Source organism: Amia ocellicauda, chromosome 16 (assembly GCF_036373705.1).
Source record: "Amia ocellicauda isolate fAmiCal2 chromosome 16, fAmiCal2.hap1, whole genome shotgun sequence".
In the NCBI taxonomy this organism is placed as follows: domain Eukaryota; kingdom Metazoa; phylum Chordata; class Actinopteri; order Amiiformes; family Amiidae; genus Amia; species Amia ocellicauda.
Genome location: NC_089865.1, coordinates 319872 through 330786, shown reverse-complemented (window position 1 = coordinate 330786; position 10915 = coordinate 319872). Strand labels below are relative to the sequence as shown.

General features: G+C 51.1%; 1 protein-coding gene across 1 annotated transcript in view; it reads left to right on the top strand.

Annotated features, from left to right (window-relative positions):
- The first annotated feature begins 3248 nt into the window (after positions 1-3248).
- map2 (microtubule-associated protein 2) overlaps positions 3249-10915 on the top strand; it is a 103293-nt gene continuing 95626 nt past the window's right edge. Inside the window, exon 1 of the mRNA XM_066688650.1 lies at positions 3249-3329. The gene's annotated coding sequence lies outside the window, so the exon portion shown is untranslated. The remainder of the gene's footprint in view (positions 3330-10915) is intronic.

Genomic DNA, 10915 nt, shown 5'->3' with positions numbered 1-10915 from the left:
GTTAGTTAGTCAGGGTCCTGAACACGTCCTGAGATCTCGCACAATCTGCAGCGCCGGCATTTCTCGCCGCGTCTCCCTGGAGTCGCTGGAAGCAGCTGCGTGGACGCGCGGCTCCGTAGCCATGGCAATCGGCACACTCTCGAACTCGCTGCACCAACACCCCCCCCTCCTCCTCCTCCTCCTCCTCCTCCTCCCCGCCTCCTCCTCCTCCGAGGCTCCGAGAGGGAGAGAGAGACAGACGGGGAGTCATTCAGCCCCTCTCTTACACAGTCCCTCCCCGCCTTCCCTCTGCCCGCCCTGCTTGGTAGGAGCGTCACATCTTTCGATTTTGCGGTAGAGCCATTGTGTGTGTGTGTGCGTGTGCGTGTGCGTGTGTGCGTGTATGCATGTGTGTGTGTGGGGCGCCCACTCCCCTCCTCCGCTGGATTGGAAGAGATCCTTCTTGGTTTAAAGCTGTTCCCAAATCTCCATGACTGCCTTATATCAAAAAGTCTTAAGCCACAAAGTATAAAAGTGAAATAAGCCGAACATGAAGCGACCGCGGTGGTATAGAATGCACAGCCCTCTGTAACAAAGGCTCGGCGGCTCGGGGGCTCGGGGGCCCAGCTGGAAGCCCCCGGGACTGTGAGGCTGCGGACGCGGCTCTGTGTGTCAGGGGAGGCTCCTCAAATACCTCGGGGGCTGGCCGCTAGCGCCGGGGATTAACGGCTTCATGAATCGCAAATGTCGTCGGTTTGTTAGTTTAAACGTTTTGTACGACTGTTAATCCCCCAGAGCACGGCTGGGCCCGGCTGCCCACAGGGAGGAGAGCGCCTCCTACTGCCAGCACTTGATTGTGCAGCAGTTAGTTTTTCCTGGTCCCTCCATGCAGTTGAATGAGGTTGTTTGCCACCTGTAAGGGCTATGGATTAGATTAGCAGTCCTAGGCTTATTGGGGAACCTCACTTTGTGTTCATGTCGCTCGTTTAGACATTCATTCAGGTCCTGCATCTCTGGCCCACATCTTTTGGGTTGAGACACAAGCTGAGATCAAGCCTTCCAATTCCCAGCAAGCACTGCTTCATATTACCTTCTTCTGTTGACATAAAGGGCACTTATTTACATTTCTGTAGTGGTGCAGACTGCCTATACACAGCCTGCCTGTTTCCTCACACACTCTTCAGCATCATAAAGAACTATAGACGGGTGACAAATGAAAGGAAAACCTGAATAAATGAGTGCAGGAACATAACGAATGCAGACGCCTCCAAACAGGTGCACTGCATGATACAATTAAGCAATTAACATCCTATCCTGCTCTGTGCATGTATACAAATGCTGAGCAGCCCAGCTGACCTCGATTTTGGATCAAGATGGCAAGAGGAAAGGATCTAAGTGACTGTGAAAGAGGGTCATTATTGGGGCACGAATGGCCGGAGCTTCAGTCACACAGACGCTCAACTGGCTCGTGTTCTGGACAAGTGGGCGAGGGCATGTGTGGGACACCAAGAGAACGGGACAGGCCTGACTGCTGGACCCTACAGTGAGGGGGTCCGGAGGCTCAGTTGTGCTGTGGGGGGCATTTTCCTGGCATGGTTTGGGTCCACTTGTCCCCTTAGAGGGAAGGGTCACTGGAAATCATGACAGAGTGATTCTGAGTGATCACCTTTATCCTGTGGTGACACATTTCTCTCCTGATGGGAGTGTCTCTTCCAGGATGACAATGCCCATCCACAGGACATGAGGGGCACTGAATGGTGTGATGAGTATGACAATGATGTGAATCATATTCTATGGCCTTTAGTCACCAGATCTCAGCCCAGCTGAGCACCTATGGGAGATTCTGGACCGACGTGTTAGACAGCGCTCTCCACCACCATCATCAAAACCCCAAATGAGGGAATATCTTTTGGAAGAATGGTGTTCATCCCTCCAGTCGAGTCCAGAGACTCTAGAATCTGTGCCAAGAGCGCTGAAGCTGTTCTGGGGCTCGTGGTGCCCAACACCTCACTGAGACACTTTGTGTGGGTTTTCCTTTAATTTGTCACCTGTCTGCATATAAAGGTGACTGAATCAGGGTTTCAGGGTTCTGGAATAAAACTGGGGGAAAAACAAAACAACAGACAGAAATGTGCTTCCCAAGATGTGGCTGAGAAATGCCTGAGAGGAAACTAAGAAACAATGTCTTTCATTCAGTGTTTTCTTAGTTTTCTGGACAAACACATGATGCAGTCTTCAAGACAATGTGAGGAGGAAAGTGTGTGAGGGTTGAGGGGCTGAGAGCCGCCGATCTGAGAGCAGCTGTGCTGGTGAAGCGTGTCAGAAGGAGGATTCCACCGCTTCCTTCAGAAGAACAGGCTTCAGACATACACAACACACAAAGCACACGCACAGCACACGCATCAACACACAACACACTGGCACACACAGCCTAAACAGGCCACAGTTAGTCAGGCTGTAATACTGACCAGTCACTCAAACAGACCGGACTGGACTGCAGTGCCGCCCCTCGGCCTTAACACAAGAGATACAGCACTAGACAGATTACACACGATGAATTCGTTTGTTTTCTGTTTACTGTGAGCGCTAAGTTGCACGAGGGAAGAGCGCTTTGAGAAATAACCCTGAACAACGACCGTCTGACTGGCTGTGTCTTATACACGCCTGTGGGTTTAGAGGGAGGATTATCACATCAAACACACAACATTTGTTTCTGTCAGCGATGTCACAATTACACTCTGTCACCCTGGTGTTTACTACCTACCTACCTATCTATCTATCTACCTACCTACACATATCTATCTATCATGTCATTACAAATGTGTATGGTATACGAGTACATTTGTTTATTTGTAATCTTCATTTTTTTAAACATCATAATTTGGGAACATTCAAAAACAGACTGGATATGATCCTTGATCACTGAGTTATTAATGGACACCAAACGAGCACGATGGGGCGAATGGGCTCCTCTCGACTGGACACTGTCTTATGATCTTATGCTCGATGAAGGAACTGAAGTTAACGCACGTATAAAAAGCTCTTCTTTAGACTTGCCACAGATATAAAACCCCTAGCAGTGTGCATGTACTAGGCAAATGGCCTCCTCTCGATTGGACACTCTTATATTTTTATGTTCTTATAACTATTTAAAAAGCCCCACGATATCGTGCATGGCACACTTTGAGTGCCGGTCTATTCGGGGTGTTACGGTAAGCGGCGCTGACTCTCGCCGGTCTATTCGGGGGGCTCCGGTAAGTGCCGGCGGGGGCGGAGTCCAGGCTCGGCTGTTTAACGGTGCGGACGGACCCGCACTGAGCTCTTCTGCACCGGACCGGTCCGACACGCAGGTAGGACCCGGACTATCGGTCCCGTCTCGGCGCGCTGCCGTGAGCGACCGATCAGAGCCGCTCTGACGGGGGTGATTGTGCGGGGCTGTGCGGGGCTGTGCGGTTTCAAGAGCATCTGCGGTGAAAGCACTGACATTGAGGGCATGCAGCTCCGTGGTGTCGGCACGTCTGTCTGACGAAGCTGTCAGTCGCCAGAAACAGGGAAGGAATGAAAGAAAAAGAAACGGCGAGAAAGAGAGAGGGATGGGGAGAGAGAAGATGAGAGAAGTGGTGAAAGTGAATCCCATTGTTCAGGCCGTCCAGCAGTACAGGTGCTGAAACTGAGCTGAACAAAGGAGAGAGAGAGAGAGAGAGAGAGAGAGAGAGAGAGAGAGAGAGAGAGAGAGAGAGAGAGATGGAGATGGAGGGAGAGAGGCTGATTTTTACAGCTGGCTTTACAAATGGACATGTTGTGGATTATTTTAGAAAAGTTTCGTTTTCATCCTTTGTGCGTGTATTTTTTGTGGGGCGGATTTCCTCGGGTTATTGTCTTCATAGGACACTGCGGCAGCGGGATGGGGAGACACACACACACCCACACACACACACACACACACACACACACACACTGACACACACACACACACACACACACACACACACACACACTGACACACACACACACACACACCCACACACACACACACACACACTGACACACACACACACACACACACACACACACACTGACACACACACACACACACACACACACACACACACTGACACAGTGCCAGGGGTCCGGGTCCTGCCCAGAGAGCCGGCAGTATCGGGGCTCCAGGGAGGCGGTCTGGAGTTTGTAGAGACGGGTAACCCCAGGGACAGCGCTGCTGTCGTGTCTGTGAGGTCATTGTCCCTGTCCATCTGCACCCCCGCAGTGCCGAGACTCCCCCATCAACATGACGTCACGGCATCGTTGCATTTCAATGAGCGAGAGGCTGATCCTGTCACACCTCGCCGTTCACCCGGGTCCGTCATGCATGTGTGATTACACGCATGTTGGTCTGTGCAGCGCCAGCGCAGGTGGGCAGGTGCGGCTGCGGTCGTGCACCTGCAGCTACGGGCACCACACCGCGCCTGCGCAGCTGCAGCAGCCAGACACCTAGAAAAACAAGCCTAACGCAGAAGCGCTGATCACTGTGCGGCAGCAGCACCGCAGCACCGTGTCCCCCGCAGCACCGTGTCCCCCGCAGCACCGCAGCACCGTGTCCCCCGCAGCACCGTGTCCCCCGCAGCACCGCAGCACCGCAGCACCGTGTCCCCACAGCACCGCAGCACCGTGTCCCCGCAGCACCGCAGCACCGTGTCCCCCGCAGCACCGTGTCCCCCGCAGCACCGCAGCACCGTGTCCCCCGCAGCACCGCAGCACCGTGTCCCCCGCAGCACCGTGTCCCCCGCAGCACCGCAGCACCGTGTCCCCCGCAGCACCGCAGCACCGCAGCACCGTGTCCCCCGGAGCACCGTGTCCCCTGCAGCAGCTGCTCCGCTCAATTCAACTGCCCGAGAGACTGACAGGCGCAGTGTAATTCAGCAACAATAATATCGACCGCAATGTAATGTCCACCAGCACAAAACTAAAATGGACACACGCAAACACTTTGTGTCATGTAAATTGCGAATGAAAAGTACAAACCCGCACTGTGCTGTTAAACTGTCAGTGTCTGGGGATCGTACACCTGAGAGGGTCAGGCGGCAAAGTAGAGCATCCTTCTTCTCGGCCGGATTTGATCGCACAATCCACCATTATCATGTGCTAGACTTCCCCACAGTGCTGCAGATAAGAGTCCCTGCATGAGGGGTTATTCTCATCACAGCTGCCACTTTGTGCATTGTGCCACAAACCCAGGGTACTGTCTCGATGTGCGCTTACTGTGGAGTGTCCTCTTCTGTGCGTTTTTTTGTGGTTGTGCTCATTTCAGTGTTCTGATCTGTTCGAATCATTTGAATATTTTAATAAGTTCCAGCACTAATGGCACTAATTGCACAATTGCTTTTGTGTGCTAAAAAGGGATTTTAAAAGCTTTCCATTTGAAACTCTTGAAGTGGTGCTCCATTAGGCAGAAGTTCCTTATATTTTGCATGAAGAGGGCAGACCAGTAGGCAGCAGATTGGACCCCAGGGCAGGTGTAGCTCACTGCTTGGGGGCAAGAGGGTCTTCTGCTGTCATCCAGGGAAACCCACAGAGACAGTGGGGTGAGATGAGCATCAGTACCTTCTGCCACCAAGTCCCTGCTCAGTGGCACAGCTCCTCAGAGATCCAGAACCTGCAGAGATAATATATATTGAAATTGACTGATTGCAAATAGTATTCAGCCCCCTACGTCAGTACCTGATGGAAGCACCTTTGCCAGCAATTCCTGCAGTGAGTCTAGGTGGACAGACTCCTGCCAGGTTTGCACAGTGGGAAGCTGTCCATTCTTCATTGCTAAATTGCCCCAGTTTTGGCAAGTTCATTGAGGAGCCTTGATGGACAGCAATCGTCAAGTCTCAAGTAAATCAAGTCAGTGTTGAATTGGATTCAGTGCTGAACTGATGGGAAGGTGTTGAGTTTTGCCTGATGAACGACAAAGAAGCGAGAGTCTTGGACTCTGAACACGGTTGCCCAAATGCTAGTCTAAGCAGTTTACACATGAAAGACTCAATAAAGACTTGAAGAACTCCTGCTTTATTGAGTCTTTCATGTTAAAACTGCTTAGACTTGGTACCTTCAACTGAGTGGGAAAATGCAGTAGAACAGCAAATAGTGCAATCATGATGCTTTGTATATGGCTGGTTTGGAGGGATCTTGTGATTACAGTGTTGTCAAACTATTACAAATGGGTTTTGACAAAGTGCATTAGGAAAACAGTAGAAATCAGTATCACGTTCGTAGATCCTCTTGGGAAAGGCACAGTTACATCAGCATCGATTGAGGTTACTGTAATCACAGCCGCGTAATTGGAGTGACCTTAATCGCAACGGCAATGGGGGGTTTGTGACTTAACTGGGGGCAAGTGGTCGTCTGGGTTTGCAATTTCAATTGATGGAAACTGGATCCTCCTTTAATATCACAGTAGAATATTTCATATGATTTATCATCTTCTAAAGGTATGTGGTTTGCCTAAATTCTACAGTATTTTTTTTTTCTTTTAAAGAGAAAAAAGAAAATATCCTTTTGTGTGTGTGTGTGTGTGTGAGAGAGAGAGAGAGAGAGAGAGAAACCTGCACTCCTAGGACTGAAGATATCGTATCTTCATCAGAAATGCTGAGACAAGCACTTTAAACAAGTAGTGTGTTTCAAGACTTTTATTTTTTTTTAAGTGAAGCCTTAAGGAATGTTCAGACCTTCTAAACAACCGTTCTGTGTTGAGAGTTCTGTGAAGCGTCCTTCTTAGTAGGTCTGGGTTCGGGACAGGGAGCCGAACATCCCAGGTTGACCGGGCAATGGCCACACGGGGGCTGTGCCCGGTCACTGCCAGCGACGGGGGGCCGTGCTGCTCCCCGCTGAGCTGAGCTGGTGTGGTGAGAGGAGCCGCTGCGAGGGCTGCCGGGGGGCACGCGTGCATGGGGCGGAAGAGGCTATGGGGGGATGGAAGAGCCATGTCCTTGTTAAGCTACATGAGCTCCTCCTCTTCCCCGTGGTCCTAATGCGAGACAGGGTTTCTTCACTGGAGTGCCTCGTCCAGAGATCGTGCCCGGTCCGCATGCTCTGCTGACCACGTGGAGGCTGTGTCCAGTCATGGGGACCCTTCAGTGTGTTTGTGCGGTTGTGCAGATGGCCCTACAGCGCATGGGGTCGAGCACAGTGGTGGCAGGGGTGGCCAGTGTATGTTTCGTCGGCTGTCCGCTGTGGCTTGAGCCGTGTCCGGGCGGAGATACTGAAATGTGCCTCACAGTGACCCGTCCTGGCCGGGCTCCGGGGGGGGGGTGCAGCTTGGCTCTCTGGAGTCGATCCCGGACTGTCACTCTGGGTTGATTGAGCGCCGACTGCACGGCCGAGTGCTGCTGTGGAGCGGACCGGAGCTTTAACAGTGGAAGCCAAATGTCCATAACTGTCCCGTTGCAGAAACATTTCTCGGCGTGTGAAGGTCAATTATGCTTTGGGTCCTTCCCAAAGCCCAGCAGTGTGAAGCTGGTCAACACAAAACCCCAGAGTCCAATGCAGCCAGACAGCCTGCCCCCCTCTACAGTCACTGCTGGGTGGGGCTGTAGCTCCTCCTAAAATTCACAACTCATCTCAGTCCCAAATTTAACACGGGACGTCTTGCTGTTTTTCACAGCTTGCTTAATACAGTGAGACTTGACTGAACTGTTTCCACGCCACAACACTCATTCTCTCTGATTTAGCTTTTCTGTGGGCTGGTGCACAAGTGTGACCTGCAGGGGCAAGAGAACTGAACCAGAGCTACCCCCCCAAGAACAAAACACTGCAAGGTCACACACCACTGCTTTCAGCCGTCCAGAACTATGCAAATTGTGTGTGTGCGCCTCAATGCCTGTCAGACACAGCGGTATGAAAATGACTTGGGCATTTCTCAGAAACAGAGAGATGGTTCATAGTGCAGCAGTCCCTAACATCAAGTTTAAACAAGGACATTTCTGTACAAATTGGCTAAAAACAATACTCCCATCATCATTAATCAAAGTAATGTTGCATTAGTTTAACAAGATATGAATCATTGTGGACTGAGGTGAGCGATCGGGAGCAGGAGTGTCTGAGATGTTTTGACTCCCTGGCTGCGTGATGATCTGGAGAGCAGGGGACTCGGCAGGCCATGTGGAGGGAGCGCCCCTGAAAACACATCCATATCTGCTGTTTCATCTCATTTTACACATTTGCCTTTTCACATTGAGCTCGATCTGTAACGATGTGCAGTTTAACATCCATGCGCTCTGATTGGTCAGTGGCGGATGTCTGTCCATGCCTGCTGATGTACTTACTCTGCGCTCCGGCTGTGCAGTGCCACTCCAGCTCTCGGCGTTTGCTGCGGTGAGTGGAAACCCGGGGGCACAGGCTGCACTGATCGATGATGCAGTCGGCACCGGCAGCTTGGCGCCTTTGTTGTGAGGAGCTGGATGTGTAAACAGTGACGGGGGCTCCCGTGCTTGGTGGTTCACAGGGAGAGCCGGCTGCACGATTCACACCACACTGGTGTACACTTTCAATTACCCTGTCAATGAACCACCGCTGAGCATTCGATTTCTTCGCGATTGGATCCCTCTGGAGGCTGCATTAGAGATGTGAGTGTGATGCTGTGCCAGCAGAGACACGTGGAGACCTCTTTCCAGGGGCGCTGTCCTTCCCCAGGCCCCGGGGAGACGAATTAGTGTGTGTGGGGGGGCACCTGACGGGCTGTGTCCCCCTTGAGTGCATCCCTGGCTCAATAAAACGGGAAGCGGACTTCCTGTGTTTGTTTTTCTGTTGTGCATGGATCACTGTATATAATAAATCCCCACTTGCCTTCACACGCCCCTGTGTGTGTGTGTGTGTGTGTATATTGGCCGGACCTATTTAAATAGACAAGCACCATGGACTCCCCCCATGGCGTTGCGATTAGGAACTGTAGTTGTACAGTCTAGAGGAGACCAGTTGAGCCGCTGTGCTTGTTTGGGTGCTGCAGCGACTGAATGATCTGAGAATGGATCCAGCCTCTCTATTCAATGGCCCCAGGTTTCCCCAGGTGGCTTGGGCCTCTGTGCTGCTCTGAGAGGCGTGCAGGTTGTGTTGGTACACATGTGAGTATCGCTTTGCTTCCGTGTGCGTGGCCTGTTTTGTGTCAGGGCTGTGGCTCGTTTAGTGTGAGCACTGAGTCTCAGCTCTCTCTCCAGGGGCCACGATGTCCCAAACCTGCAGCTCACGGTCCCGGCAGGCAGCTATGAGGAGCACACAGGGGCTCGGCCAGCCCTGCGCGGCTCAGGTTGTGCTCAGTGTCATAAGGGAACTGCTGTATCGGCGGTTTTATTTACCCGACAAAGTGTTGAAGGGAAAGAGAGGCTTTATTTCCATAACAAATACAGCAGACATCAATTAAATCTCTTCTCTTCATCAGAATAGACTTTCATGACAACAGTAGCATAAACACGTTGAAATTAAAAACAATTTAATGAGTCATGTAATTCTTTATTTTCTTCCGTATCAAAACAGTTTTTCAGACTTCTGTAACACCTTGCCACATGTCTGAGTCCCTCGTTCACGGCCAATTGGCGATGCAGCCGAGGCCCGGGGGTTCGGATCCGCTCTGCTCTGGGTTGGAGGGGTTATCTGCTGACAGACTTCAGACAATGCGCTTTCTTTTCATTTTCATGTTTGGTCGATTTATTCTCCTTGTCATTAACCCTATTAAAGGGTCTATAAAAGGTCAAAATAGCCACAGATTCCAGATACTGATGCCACACGGTAGGACAGTTTTATAACTACTGTGGTGGAAAGTCCCCAACTTTTCAACTGGCAGATTCAGGTCTGAAAGGCCTTTGAAATCTCACCACTCTTTAAGAGAAGATTTCTCTTGCTTGTTACTGGGGAAATGGCCCTTTACACTCACACAGGGCTTCCAGTGATGGCGTCTCTAGGGATCTGATGGTTAAACTAGTAAAAGCTGCAGTCGGGGAGATGACGCAGGGACACAATGTCAGGACTTTGTTTTTCTCCCATGAAATGCAAATAGCAGCCGATATTGCTGGCTAACATAAGCCTGATATTAACAAGAAATCCTTTTTCGCTTTGACAGACGCCTACTGTCAGGTTGCCAGAAACTTCAGTGTTTGTGTTGGAACAAACCCTGTGGATTACGAGGCCCTTAAAATGCCCCCGGAGTGCTGTGGGGGCCGGGCACCGAGCTCCTGCAGCCCCCCCAGCTCATGGCATCAATAATTAACCATTTAATTGTAATCCTCCTCAAGCCCTGGGCTACCTCTCTGTCCCTGTGCCAGCTGATCCCATTGTCTCTCAGTGTTGTCCAACATCCTTTAAAAGCTTTTATGTGCCGCCCTGTGACTTTTATCAGCGTGCGTCTGCGCTGTGCGATTGTAATCCTGCTGCAGCTGAGTTTTAATGTAAAATACTTTACTCACCATATCGGCCATATGTGCTGTTTAAACCCATATTTAAAAGTAAATATTTATTTTCCTGTATTTATTCCACACATGCCTGCCAGTTGTGCTTCATGCAGGGAGGGCTGAAAGTAATATTTCAATCTTAAACCGCTAAAACAATAAGCAGAAACTCCATGCTCATTCCCCTGGGCCACTTTATGCAGCCAGTAGCGCTGATTTCATTACTGCGCTCAGATCGCTGCGCCGCTTCCCAGACCTCGCCTCGTGCGGGACAGTCTTCTCTCGCTTGGTTGTCCTGGGACAGTCAGTCGAGCATCTCTCAGTGGAGCCTGTGCGAACGGGGATGGAGTCTGTGTGTCTGGAGCTGGGCTGGTCCTGGTGTGAATGAGCTCAGTGTGGACTGCAGCTGAAGTGGACCCAGTGCCCCAGAATCACGAGCATTGCCTTGGCTGGGCTTTCCCTGTGAGGATTAGTTTTGAGACATCGCTGTGTAAACCTCTCTTAAAGGGTTTGTT